The following is a 14,975-nucleotide window of genomic DNA, read 5'->3' as shown; positions in this document are numbered from 1 at the left end:
CCCAATAATGAAATTTTGTGTGCATTGGAGCTTGGTGGCCTTCTTGCTACTAACTCCAATGAGCTGAGTTAGCATCTTCTTTGCTGTTCTGCACTGTGGAAGAAGAATGATTCTCCCCAAACCATTAATAGAACCAGAGCAAAGACAGTTAATCAGGATTTGATCTAAATCAGTTACAAAATAAACAACCTACTAGTACAGCAGAACCCTGTTTGTCCGATCTAATTGGGACCTGGGCCATATCCGATAATAAAAAAATCGGATAAACTGGCGAATGGAAGTGTGTGAGGCTGCAGCACCATCTAGCGGCTACAGGAGAGATCACCTGCTTCTGAATTTGCATGCACTGGTTGTTTGGTTAACACAAGAACTGGATAATGGAGCATCAGATAAACAGGGTTCTAGTGTAATATAGAATGTATTGCCATAAAACCTGTAGACTGCTAAAATGTTCTTGTAGCTATAACCTTACTATTTTTCTCAAAAGCATCATAGAACTATTTTAGAATGAAAAAGTACTGTAATTACTAAATCTATTCCTTCATAAGACATCAGCTGTCTCACTGCAACCACCACCACTGCCAAAGTAAATATAAATTAAACTTATTTACTTACGTAGCTGGCTGATCTTGTCTTACCAATGGCGTGACTGTAAATTCGCCATTACTTGACCTTTAAATGCAAAAAATGATGGTGGCTGTATTGATACCTTGTCCAAATTATTTGTTTATAACATCTTTGGTCATCCAAGAAAAGTTAAATCCTCAAAAGGCATCCCATTATCTAACTTTTCCATATGACTTTCCTACATATTTTTGGCTGTTTTGCACTTTGTTGTTTAGGCTAAGCACTTTTTTTTGGTGCTTTTTATTTGTGCACAAGTTTTTATTTTTTCACATCACTCCGCTTAACCTTAATGGAACAGATCAGTAGGTATTTATACAGTGCAATCAATACAAATCCAGATAATTGTATAATTTCAGGAGTGGTCAGATTAAACTCCATAAAATAACACTTCTGGAGACCTTCCATCCAATGATCACCAAGCACTTTGCTATTATTAATGAATGAACACTTAGAAGCTCACTTTTAACTGGATATAATTATGCCATTAGGAAAAAACTGAAACACAGATGTCTGCTTGCCAAAGGTCACACAGCAAGTTGAGGTAGAGCTGGGAACTGAACCCAGATCACCTGAGTCCTAGGCCTATACATCAACGACTAGACCAGTGGTTCTTAACCTTTCCAGACTGCTGTACCCCTTTCAGGAGTCTGATTTGTCTTGCTTACCCCCAAGCTACATCTCACTTAAAAACTACTTGCTTACAAAATCAGACATAAAAATACAAGTGTGTCAAATCACACTATTACTGAAAAATTGCTTAGTCTCTTGTTTTGTCTGTATGAAATTTTAGTTTGTACTGACTGCATGAGTGCTTTTTATGTAGCCTATGATAAAACTAGGCAAATACCTAGATGAGTGGCCATGCCCCCTGGAAGACGTCTGTGTACCCCCAGGGGTACACACATCCCTGGTTGAGAACCATGGGACTAGACTGTGCTTCAGACTTTTTTTCCCCCATGCTGTATGTGGCAGGCCAATGTACACCAACGGGACCATATCAGCACATGGGGAAATGAGAAATCCTGAATTTTATTGACTACTAAATTTACGCAATGGATTGACATAAAATTATACAACAAAATTGTTCCTGTCACTGAAACATTTGCAGTGTTGAGTGACTCTCACACTCTCAGCTTTTCTCTCTGATGGAACACTCTAATGTTTGTATTCTGGCTATATATTGAGGGTGTCTCATTTTCAGTTCCAGCTGCTTGTCCATAAAATAAAATTACTTCTCAGGAAATAGAGGTTTAAGTGAAAAGAGGTTGAAATTATTCCATAATTTTATTTGTCCTCTTTGTCCCCTCCCCATCCTCCTTCCCTTGGTCTCTCCCTCCTCCATGCATGTACCCACCAGAGGACAACTAGCTTTGTGACATTCTCCCCAATTCACATGGGGAAGTTGCAGGGGACTGACTTCTGAGGGCATGAAGATCACAAGCAAAGGTAGAAAATGTTTTGCAAAAGGGATTTTTAACATCACATAAAATGCTAATAAATCAGTTCTATTATTCTACAAATAGACAGCCATAGCTGTAATAGAGACCCTGTAGAAATAGTCTTTAAAGACTATTAGAATTGCATTTTATTTTCATTTCCACTTTTTTTTCCTAGGTGGCTCCTGATGTTTTTAGGTCCCACTTTCCTTTTCCTTGTAGACAGCCAAATTCTGCCATTACGTTTATTAAATCCAGAGTACCTCTACTGAAGTAAATGATATTGCTATGGATTTATACCCTCTAACAGAGGCGAATATGTCTATAGAGCTTTGAAGAATGGATTTTGGTTGTTAGAAACTGAAAATAGTTGCGCTAGCACAACCTAATGGTTGTGCCCAAAGACATTCCTTTGATTTAGTGGAGGAATTTTGATAGAATTATGGAAGTTAGGCTAATAGAGGTTTTCCAGCTCTATCGAGTCCAGTGGTTTTCAGTCCATTTTTGGTCTGTGACCTGCAAAATGACTAAAAATACTGATCATATTCCACAGTCCTAGTGCTGTGAACTTCTGGTAGGGGGAGCTGGTGCTATGGAGTGGAATGGGACTTTCCCCATCTCCTTACCTGCACAGTGCTGAGTTCTGCAGGTTGGGAATCCTACTACGCCTCCTTGGAGCACTTCTTTACCTGTCCCAGAGCCAAGCCATTGTGGGTACCCATTCGGGGGTGAGGAACAGAGCAATTGCCAGTTTGGGTAGAGGATTGAAGCAACACACAGCAAACCAGAAGGAGTGGTGAAGGAGAGAACTACTTCAAACCCATTCCTGACCACTTTCACTATTGTTCATAGTTTTGCAGGGATTTCGTTGCCTTTAACCAGGGGGGTGCAACCCACAGGATATCTCCTGGTGACTGCTTCCAGGTGGCAGCACACCTGTTGAGCCACGTTGATCCAGTTCATCCTCCTGATAGTACAGGATTGTTCCAAGCAGCATACTTTGTGTAATGCTTTGTGCGGTCCAGTTCAAGCAGTTAGGTTTCCCCTTCTCTCTTTGGGAGATTATTCCACAATCTAATATCATAGATTTCAGTTTTCACAGCAAGTGTACCACAGGCAGCTAGTGACCTGTTCCTTATGTTTTTAATGGTAGTTTTTGACCGAGAAAGCCCTCACATCCCAATATAGCTAAGATGTGTTTGTTGTTTTCTACTTCCCTGTATTTTCAGGGTATTCACAGAATGGGAGCAAAAGTAAAGTGAAAAATTAAAGTAAAGCAAAATTACATTCCAGACAGCACCTACTGTTTACATGCCTATCCCCACTCCACATACAGACATGTTCTTTTATTTCCCTTAGCCATGGCTTTTTAGATTTACAGATAGTGACAATCAATACTATCCAGGAGGAGAGGAAACAGCCAGACAGGTGAGAAACCAAACAGATGTTAAAACTGAATTTTTGATAGAGGTTTTGATGAGTTAGCTTCTGGTTTCTGCTTCTGACAGATTTGGAGCCTGAAATGAAATCCTGAGTGAGTTTATTCATCCTTTGTGAGAAACAACCATCACTCTTGCAAACCTGTATAATTACAGTTTGTGCAGAGAGTTGTAAGTTATTTGTCCTCCTTTTTGTACTTCCAGTCCCTTTGGAAACACCAGGCTACAGAATATATCTTTGAGGGAAAAACTATCCTACAGTTAAGCTGCTAGTTGTCAGGCCCATTGATGTGGGTAACAGTAAGTAGTGCTGCCTACCAACCTCTGTTCACTGTCTCCCATGCAGATCCTCTGCAAGTTTTGCAGCAGCTGCCTGTGTTAGGCAGGAGTACAGAAAGCAGCTGTTCTCTTTGCTTTGCTGCAGGCTTCCAGCGGCGCCACTACTGGTTGCCTGCAGTATTGTGCCCCACCTCCTTAAAAATGGAGCTTCCTCCTTCTCATCCTTGTTCAGGGGAGTTCAGCATCTCTAGGGATGCTGCTTCTCACTGACTGGTAAAGTGAAACTCACCAGCCATCGCAAGTTGAGGTGGGAAAAATGGGAGAAGCGGGTGTCTGGCTGTGGAATATGTTAGGCCCTCAGCTTTCCCTGCAGTAGATAAAGCAGCAGGAGTAGCTGACAGGAGAAGGGGAAGTTTTGCTTCTCTGTCTCTTCTAACTCAGTTCTGCCTCCTCACCAATTCCCCTTTTCCTCAGGGGGGAAGAAGAGGACCTCCACTGCCAGTTCGAAAGGGAGAGGGGATTGAAGTACATCTGGTATTTCAGAGGACCAGTTGGTTCAGGTGTAGTAGGTAAAATTGATGCTTTGTTTCTCTTGCCATATGGTCCTCTGCTTCACAGCCCTCAACCAAATGGTCCTTTTCCTCCCCTCTGAAAAATGTTGATATAACTGATGCAATTTCCTCCATTTTAGAACATTTTAAACTTGCAAGAGCCGAGTTATGGTCTGTTAAGAATTAACAAATACACACTGAAGCCAGGGCTTGAACTGGGGAGAATAGGAGGCGAGGCTGTGAGATTCTTCTAAGCTCTGTCCACAAAATATGTTCAGCTTGAGTCTTCAAAATGTGATGCTGCTTACAGTTAATTGCGCGGATATTAAAAATATAATTGTGTGTGACACTTGTCTTTATTAGCTGTTTGAGCCGGAGCGCCTCTTGGTGTGGCTTGTGTATGCACATGGGCTCTGCGAGGCTGTTGGGTTTGGCTTTTTGTGGAGGGGAGCTGTAGCATCTCCCAAATACCACCCATTTGTGGCACCAAAATGAGATGTCAGTCTCAGGGAATTGTGCGGATCTGTAATACCCTCCTCGCCTTGCTATCAAGAGGAATGAAATCATTAACATCTTTGCCTCAGTTATACTCTCAAGAGTTTTGAGGTTTCTTTGCAGCCATAACAGCTAGAGACTTAATTTTAAAAACATGAATGCTGGGATCCTGGAGAATGAGAGTAGTTTTCAGAGATGCCAGTATGGTGTCTGGGTCTGTATCAGCTATTTGCTATGCACCAAAGCCACTACAACGAACATGCTCCGTCAATCAGAGCAAGTTCTCTTTTCTCCTGTTTGTAAAGACATTAGGATCCTGTGCACATTTCCCATTTATGAGCAGAGCTGCTGAGCCCCCTTGTCCCACATAAGCATGTCCCCTGACATCGATATCAGCCAGGAATGTGTGTTTTATTGCAGTAGTTTGGCAACAAACTTTCGGTATAACAATGTATCATATTTTTACCTGCTGTGTTTCCTGAACCGTCTTCTCACCCTTCTTTTCTCTTTTGCCTATCTTTGTTCCTTAGCTTTTCAGTCTCCTGTGTCTCATTTTTTGTCTTCCTTTCCTCATCTATAAGTCCCCCTATCCCCCCTCATATATTTTTCTGTTTTTCCCCCTGTTGACTCCTTTTATATTTCATGCTACATTTTTGTACAGGATGAATGAGGCATGGGAGATCCGGGGTGAAAATTTCACCCTAGCTTAATAGCCCTTGTATATTGCTGCAGTGGCATTCCAGGGCATCCCAGCAGCCAGCCAGTAGAGAATACCTCAGTTCAATGCATAGGACCTCTGTAGCCTGCTGTGCACATGCCGCCACTACAGGTCCCCTGCACAAGGGCCATGATAGGGTGAGAGAGGATGGGCCTGTAATGCCATGTTCTGTGGTGATTCTCAGTAGTGTTGCTGCCCATAGGCACCCTGCAATAGGATGCTATAACCTGTGCTACCTAGGTTACATCAGAAGCAGGGCTGCTGGAACAATTTGTTTAGTGGGCGTGCTGAGAGCCATTGAACCAAACTGTAAACCCTGAACATGATAGAAACCACTGCAAGCCAGGAGGTGCGGCAGCACTTACAGTACCCCTAGTTCCAGCACCTATGGTCAGGTGCCATTTCAGCCCCAAGAGTAGCCCAGAAGTGGGAGGGTAAAAAGATGGCACCCCTGCTTGTGAGTTGGACTTGGGAGTCTGCTCCTAAGTATGTGTTGAGAAGGGGAATAATCTGCTTAATTTAACAAAACACACACACAAAAATTCAAACTCTTAGTCAGCGTAGCTTTTATGATTATTTTATTGCTGTTTCTGTGACTACTGGGAAATATGACTGCTTTCAGGACTTGGGGGTTTTGGTGCATATTTAGTGTTTCAAATGAACATTACCAGTTGGAAATCTCGTGTTTCAGAAAGAGTTCTTTCCAATATTGCACCTGCCCTCTAATTCCGTCTGCCAATTTACAATCACATTTTCCTATTTTTAAAGATGTTTATCTTCTCTTTTGCTATGTGAAACACCTACGCAAGTGTCATAAATATAAAGGGAAGGGTAAACCCCTTTAAAATCCCTCCTGGCCAGAGGAAATCTCCTCTCACCTGTAAAGGGTTAAGAAGCTAAAGGTAACCTCGCTGGCACCTGACCAAAATGACCAATGAGGAGACAAGATACTTTCAAAAGCTGGTAGGAGGGAGAGAAACAAAGGGTTTGTGTGTCTGTCTACATTTTGTCTTTGCCGGGGATAGACCAGGAATGAAGCCTTAGAACTTTTAGTAAGTAATCTAGCTAGGTATGTGTTAGATTATGATTTCTTTAAATGGCTGAGAAAAGAATTGTGCTGAATAGAATAACTATTTCTGTCTGTGTATCTTTTTTGTAACTTAAGGTTTTTGCCTAGAGGGGTTCTCTATGTTTTGAATCTAATTACCCTGTAAGGTATTTACCATCCTGATTTACAGGGGGGATTTCTTATTTCTAATTCTATTTTTATTAAAAGTCTTCTTGTAAGAAAACTGAATGCTTTTTCATTGTTCTCAGATCCAGGGGTTTGGGTCTGTGGTCACCTATGCAAATTGGTGAGGCTTTTTATCCAACATTTCCCAGGAAAGGGAGGGTGCAAGTGTTGGGAGGATTGTTCATTGTTCTTAAGATCCAAGGGTCTGGGTCTGTAGTCACCTAGGCAAATTGGTGAGGCTTTTTACCAAACCTTGTCCAGGAAGTAGGGTGCAAGGTTTTTGGGAAGTATTTTGGGGGGAAAGACGTGTCCAAACAGCTCTTCCCCAGTAACCAGTATTTGTTTGGTGGTGGTAGCGGCCAATCCAAGGACAAAAGGGTGGAATATTTTGTACCTTGGGGAAGTTTTGACCTAAGCTGGTAAAGATAAGCTTAGGAGGTTTTTCATGCAGGTCCCCACATCTGTACCCTAGAGTTCAGAGTGGGGGAGGAACCTTGACAGCAAGCAATGAAGGAAACTGACTACACAAGGAACTTGTGAAAATGATTATATGTAGCTAAAACTGCACTACGAACTGATAAAATACCAAAAAAAAAAAATCTCTAATCTCTCACTTCTAAAGATCATAGGTGTTTCTTGTAACAATAGGGGGCAAAAATATTAGATGAAGTAGTCTCTTTTAATAGAATATAATTTACCAGTGACAACTTTTTAGAATTCCAAGGTCAGCTTCCAGTGGGAATATATAGTATTTTTTTTACCTCCCCACTAGGACTGGGCATTTGACTGGTCCAAAAATTGTTGACTGGTCAAACATTGATTAAATATTATGAAATAATATAAAAAAGTTCACATATTTTAAAATATGAATTCATTAGAATAGTAACAAAAGGAAGAGTTTATGGACTCCAATAGGTTTAACCTTAGATACTTATTTCTAATTACCCCCAAAATTTACTTGAGTTATTTTAACTCAGAAAAAATGCAAAACATAATGAAATGCAGTTTTAAAAGATGAAAGAATAATTATTACCTTTTAAAGCTATGTTAGGTTGGCATTTAAATGTGAACTTTATTCAAGACTGCACAGTTACAAAAGAAAAGAGGTAGGGAAAGGTGTTGCGGGGGTTAATTGCTCTGATAGTTTTGTTTGTAAGGGAGAGGCTTAATGGCTAAGCATCTTTCTCTTTGTGTTGGGGGAAGAGGTTTAATGACTGAATCCTTCATTCCCTCCCCTCCCCCCAATTTCTTTGTGTTTGCTTAGTCAGTTTAGATTGTAAGCTCTTTGGGGCAGGAACCATGTCATTTAATTTATTTAATGTGCTTTGTAAACTGCCATGTACCTCGATGCCTAGTATACAAATAAAGATATAAATACAAACATACATAAATACAATGTTTGTTCAAGATCATCAGTCAAGGTGCTCAATTTTCGATTAGGTCACCTTTTGCCAAACAGGTGGCATTAGCATGTAGTGTAACATGAGTGATCAAGACAATTAAGTAGGGTTGAAGACCGACGGGACCATGATAAAATCAAAAAAGTAGAACACCAACTACAGCAAGGTACTCTTGTTGGAATATTTGACCATGGTCAAATAGGCCATCAACTGACATTATTTTACTGGTCAATTGACTGACTTGCCAAGCCTACTCCCCATAGCTTCTTTACTTTTGTTTCAATGCAGAAAAGATCAGGCCCTAGGTGTGCCAATTCCTCACTTCATGCCCGGTCTGAAACATCCAAATAAGTTCCTAAAAGAGGCTTATCTTCAAAGCATTATCACTTTACCATCCTCAGACAATGCTTATGTTTCATATGGATGAGAGCCTTTTTCTTTTCCTAATTTTGATCATTATCATTTGATTTTTCCAGGGTCTCTCTCCATGTAGTAGTAATAGTGGCTTTAAGGAAGAGGGAAATTCACTTATCTTTTCCTAGACAACTTTTCTGTCAGGGCTTTCAGAGAGAAAGGTGAAGCAAACACAGTGATATGGATCCTGCAGTATCTTTGATTCAGAACAAATAAAGACAACATAGTGCTAGGGGAGTTGATCATAGGCTTGGGCTGAGGATGGGTACTATCAGATACGAGGTGTCACCTCAGAAGGATGTTAACAGAAGATGAAAATGGCCATAATGGAAAACAAATAGAGTCACAGAAACAAAAATCTAAGTCTTATAGGAGCTTATTGGGAATTTTGGTCTCAGGCACAGGCAAGCTTCAATGATCCAGAGTTCCTTTGATAGCTGTGCACTAACTCTGAGTATTCCCTCCACATCTCTTTCTATCTCATCTGTTGGCAGATAACTATCTCTAATTTGTATATTCTTTGCTCCCACAACTGGTGAAAGCAGTGAATCAGATTTATTTATTGATTTGATTGATTTAAAGGGATTTTCCTGATTCAGTTCAGGGAACATCTACCAGAAAGAGGCATCCACCAGTCAGAACAACTCTGTTCATTCATTCTTTCGTATGTGTTTGTTCAGAATGGCATTCCTCACAATTATTGTCCTGCTTTTAAAAAAGTAATTTTGTTTCTAGAATATTTGCCCAGAAGCTGTATCTTTAAATTTAAACTAAATGTAAATGCTGATTTCATTTCAACTAAATATGAACTCCCTCCTTCTGTGTAAGGCTTTGTTATTTAGATATGGTTTGTTTTTTCACTCTGTGAAATCTGAAAACAACTTAGTTAATGAAACATTTGCATGTTGAAAAAGTATAATAAATTGGAAGTTCAACTAAAGATAAACTGTCCTCTTGAATTTTAAGGTTCTTACCTAATCAAGTGACAGCCAGATACAATTATTTGGGATAAATTATGGGTGTGACATTCAACGTGCTTTTGCCTACTGAATACAGTGTTTGATAACATTTGTTGCCCTAATTACATAGATTCACTTTGCTTTCAACACTCGAGAGGAAATCTAATCAATAATTAACGCTTACTGAGAGAAACATTTTACATAATATTTTGAAAATGAAATATTAATTCTTCTGAGGCAAGCCCTCAAATTTGCGTTCACTTTATAACTGAAGTCACTGTGGAACAATCAAGTGATGGTTATCTGTCTTTGTGTTACAGAAAGAGTTCATTTGTAAAATTCCAGCTGGGAAAATTTCTGAAAGGGTTAATGTTATAGGACAAAAAAACCCCAACCTTGTTCAGTGAGAGTTTGCATGTATGCAAGTCCCTGGTCATGGAGTGTCTTTGGATATGCTATAATTGTTTTATAGAGTCTTATAAATACCTAAGATAATTGTCTTTACAATGGACTCCTTTCTCCAAAGGTATCACTTGTCACAGACTCCCATCTATTCTTCTAGAGTGAAATGGATGGTGAAACACCGATAACTTTAAAATTCCATGGCATTCCATTATTCTTCCCCCGCTGTAGAATGACAGTGAGCCCTAGTGCCTCAACAGTCAGTTTCTTTCTTAGCATTGATGCAGTAGAAGCTGCGAGATGCTGAGGTGTTGCTGTGTGAAAAAATGAAATCACTTGCTTTTTCCTTCTTTGCTAGTATTTGGCTGTTGGATTTACGAGTGTGACTAGTCTATATGAGGAGCAATGTAAGGGTTTTTTATTTGACTTACAAAACAATGAGTTCTCTGGTAAGCTCAAAGAGGATAAGAATGGTTGGAAGTTATACAATAATAAATAATATTTGAGGCTGATGCTGTTTTTCTTTCCTGTTTTTCGTGTAGTAGCAAGAGCCATGGTCTTTCCTGGTTTCTGCTTCTTCACTGGGAAGAACAAAGCCTATCTGAATCTATCCTTTTCGTAGCACTTGGTTGTAGAAATTCCTGCCTTTCTATTTTGTATTTCTGAACTGTAGAGGAGGTAGAATGAGATTTTGATCAAGTTGATGTTTAAATCCTCTTTCCATCTGGCAAATGATTTTATCTCTGTCTCTAAACAGTATACTCCCACAGTTCTGGGGAAACAGAGCAGTGAGAAGAGTGGGGGAAGAGCCTAGTACTTATGGGAGTATTTGGATGGTATCAGGTTTTGAATTCTGTCTGAGAAAGCACTTATAGCAACTCTTCCATATATTCAGCAGGTTTCTTCAGTTGATCTGTTTGCTACTGAAATCTTATGTGTTTTTATTAAAAAATGCAAGTTACTTTAGTTGTGGTTTCTTGAACATTTCTTTTCCATTTCCATATTTTCTTTTTCTGAGTGTTCCATATGTTTGGTGTCACCTGCAGAGGTGAGGCCAACATTCCCATCTGTAGTTTCTCCTGCTGGTATTTTGTTGACAAGAGATAGATGTTTCTTCCTGTGTGTCTGTCATCTGTATGGTACCTGGGTGCTACTTTTCTGATCTATTGTTGCCCAGTAGTTCCTCAAGGAATATAGTGATGGTTCATAGCAGACTGATTCAGTTTGAAGCAAGTTCTCAGCCTGCATCTTAGCTGTCACGTAGTCTCCTAAACCTCGGTGTTGACAAAGTAGTGTGGCTTTTGTTTTCTTCATGGTAACCATTTTTCATTTTGGCCTTAGTAGGTATCTTTCATCAGGAACCATCAGTACTGTACTTTAGATCTTTTATGTAAATTCTCTTAACATTTTTCTGCAAAATCTCACGTCTAAGACTTAAGACTTGTAATAATAATTAGCCAAAATGCCTTTCGGTTAAATTTTTCTAATGGGCACTTCATATCTGTTCAGGGATAAAATATTAGGTAGCAAACTTTGAACAATCAATGTGTTCAGTCATCCTCTCAGTTACCATTTAGTAATCTCAGAAATCTTAACATTTTTGGTTTGGGCTTGATTCTTTAGTATTTTGTTTCTCTTTTACCCAAATATTTAATTTTTCCTTTATGACAAGGTCAGTGATGTTTGTTTTATACTTCTATTTTTTTCCTCTTTTTTTTTTCAGTTCCTATATCTCTCCTTTTGCTAATAAATATACTCTTTACCTGTTTATTGTAATGGAGAAATTATTTTTGTTTTTAGCAGATTTCTATAAGTACACACCCACTTTGTTCAACCATTCATTATTCCTCCCTTACCGCCCCTAATCTGAAGATTTTAACTTTGAAAGATGAATCTGTCTTTTGAAATGCATTTCATGTGGGAGCACTCCTGTACCAGCTGTAAAATATATTCACTGGATGTTTCTTCAGTGTTGCCAACTATCACAATTTTATTGGAAGTCTCAGGGTAACTGGTGGTTTTTTTCCTGAAAGCCCCAGCTCCTGGATTCATGGAACTATATGAGAATCTTAGTTTTCATGTTTAATAAATGTAAATTTGTAGCCCTCATAGTTGAGAGAAAAGTTTGAAAATGCAAAAAGCTGAAAGTAAATAAAAGGAACCCAACTTTTATTTTATTTTTTTTTATACTCCCATGGTTTGTTGGGGCCTGACTTGTGATTTTTGAATATTTGGGATTGGCAATGCTGGTAAATTTGGGCTTTCTCTGTTACTATAGTATTTGCATTTTACTTGTGTAAAGCGTGTATGTGGCTGTATCTGGAACTGATCTTAACTCCGTCAGTAGCTGAATAAGCTTATACAAGGTATGTTCAGATAAGTAGAACATGTACACTATGGCATATATTATAGGGGCTGATTTTTTGGTTTATATAAAAAAGCAAACTGTACTCTACATCTGAGTCCCAGATTTACTGGCACAGGACATATGGGTAATTCATCCTTGTATGCACGCTACGCAAAATGTCGGGCACTAAAAAGCCCTGATTTTTTAGTGTCCATTGGCCATCCAAGTTTCCATTGCTCTCTTCCCCTCTCCCTTTTGCCCTAAGCCTTTGTCCCCCAGTCTTTCTCCTGGCCAGGTGGGCAGAAGCAATATACTTCAGCATCTTCCCTTTGGGACACTAAAATTTAGGCAGGGGTTAGGCTTTGGCTTTTGATCTGTACTATCATTTTTCAGAAGTAGAGTGAGCTCAGGAGACAAAAGGATGAGAGGTTGGAAGCTCACTGGTTGTAGTGGTGCTATTCAGCCCATACTGGCAGGTTTCCTCTGCTCTGTTTGCAGCTCATGCCCACTTTCAAATGTGGCTTTTGGAGCTGTGTCTTAACAGTGGCTTCTTTAAATCTGTGCACATTGTGTTTCATCAAGGAGGATAGCCTGCTTTGCAGGTGACAGGTTTTGCAGCCGTTATTCACACAGACAGGGCAATAATTTAAGCTCCATTCTTGAAATAGCCTAATTTGTCTTTTCTTCTCTTCTGCTCCCAGGATAATTTCTGATTGGTTGTTCTTTGGTCAGATCTGCCTATGAAGAAGAGCTATGTATCTGTGCTATGCTAGTGGAATACGGAACCCAGAAAGGAATTAGCATTGCAAATGTTTCCTTTCTCATGGTTTTGGGAACTTGGCATTTACCAGGAAAACCAGGATTTTTAAAAATATATCGTATACCTTTTATTTTATGGAGATCATCATCATTTGGAAGGAATTTCTCTTCACAGCATTTGAATTAGACAAATAGGAAGATGGCCTTGATACATGCTTGTTTTGAATGCATAATATATCAGCAAAAATGCAAGTGAGAAGATAAAGTAGAGTGTTTTATAGGTGACCAAGTGAACAATGCAGATTTTACAATAAAACACAATTTAAAATGCATCCATTTCATGCATTTATAGCATGGACTTGTGGTAATGGAATGGCCTGTGCAGCTAGATAACTCGTTGGGTTACTTAGTCTTTTATTTTCTTTCAAATTTTCCTTGTTAACTATACAGCTTCAAAATCTATCCTCTATCATCATCATCCTTTGGCGGAGAATCTGCAAGCATTAGAGTGCTTTATCTAGTAATTTAAGATGTTGTTTGTCACAGTCTTTTCTCCCAGAAACTTTGCTCATCACTCACTATTGAAATTTTTAATGGATAGCCAAGTTTTTTTGGCATGTCTTGAGCTCAAAGCAAGGGGATGATGGGTGCTCATAGGCAACGTCTTCATTGTAGAGTTAGTCCAGGTGATTTGCACTTGGGTTAGCCTAGCTGGGGTGTGAGCAACTACACTGCAAAGCCCTGCGCGAGTTGCTGTATCCATGTGTGTCGCTAGGACTTCTGGGGGCATGTCCCATGGTTCTTTGTGGTGCAGTGAGCTGAGCCACTCTGATTCTTTCCTAGTGAATTTTGGGAGAATTTACCACCAACCTGGGAGAAAGTGAAACCCAGGCTGTAACCTACTCCCCCAACTGTGCCAGCGAGCCTGGTTTGAAAGCACCACTTAACTCAGGTGAGATTTGTTTGTGTGTGGACAGAAAGGGAGTTAGCGGCAAGATCCAAATAAGTATCTGGGTGAGATCTACAGTGAAGACATAATCTAAGTCACTTTGGCTGTAATTCAAACAAACTCACGTTTGTCCCATCTATGTAAGCCCAGGCATTGGCAATGTGCCATAATTACTTAATGTTTATACAGTTCTTTGCAACAGGAAAAGCACTAGAAAAGTGTTATGTATTATTATTATGAGATGTCATTAGTGAACTGGCTTGAAACATGTAGTATAAAAGGATTTCAGACAGTGTTCCCTCTAATTTTTTCCACGCATGTACGGAATGAATTTTGTTATGTGCACCAATATGGAGGTGATGTATGGCACATCACCTCCATATTGGTGCACATAACAAAATTCATGTGGCGGGGGTAGTGCTGAGGGGTCTGGAGTGTTGGAGGGGCTCAGGGCTGGGGCAGAGGGTTGGGGTGTGGGTGGGTGAGAGCTCCGGCTGGGGGTGAGGGCTCTGGGGTGGGGCTAGGTATGAGGGGCTTGGGGTACAGGCTGCTGCAGGGCTATGGTGGGGAGAGAGGACTCCCCGCAGCAGCACCTGGACTGGTGGGGAGGGGCACCTCTCCCCTGGCCGCAGCAGGTCTGGGGCTGGGTTGGGGCCAAGGGAGGAGCACCTGTCCTCTAGCTGTGGCAGGTCTGCAGCTGGTTGGGGCCGGGGGAGGGGTGCCTCTCCCCTGGCCATGGCAGGTCCAGGGCTGGGCTGCGGCCGGCAAGGAGAGGCGCCTCTCACCGCCACAGCCTGAGCCCTATGCAATGCTTAGTCCGTGCAGTTTAGAGAGAACTTAGATTTCAGATATAGGTAGGGTAGAAAAAGGGCAAACTAACAAAAAAATTATTAAAAAAAAATTTTCAATTAATTTTTTTGAAAAGCTTTCCACCAGGTCTAGCATATAGTAGGGTACAATTCATCA

At 40.3% G+C, this 14,975-nt stretch overlaps 1 protein-coding gene across 16 annotated transcripts in view; it reads left to right on the top strand.

Annotated features, from left to right (window-relative positions):
• CADPS2 (calcium dependent secretion activator 2) overlaps positions 1-14,975 on the top strand; it is a 555,767-nt gene that overhangs the window by 175,159 nt on the left and 365,633 nt on the right. The window lies entirely within an intron of this gene.

Source organism: Natator depressus, chromosome 1 (genome assembly GCF_965152275.1).
Source record: "Natator depressus isolate rNatDep1 chromosome 1, rNatDep2.hap1, whole genome shotgun sequence".
Taxonomy (NCBI): domain Eukaryota; kingdom Metazoa; phylum Chordata; order Testudines; family Cheloniidae; genus Natator; species Natator depressus.
Note: the sequence above shows the minus strand (reverse complement) of the source record. Positions and strands in the feature narration are given on the sequence as shown.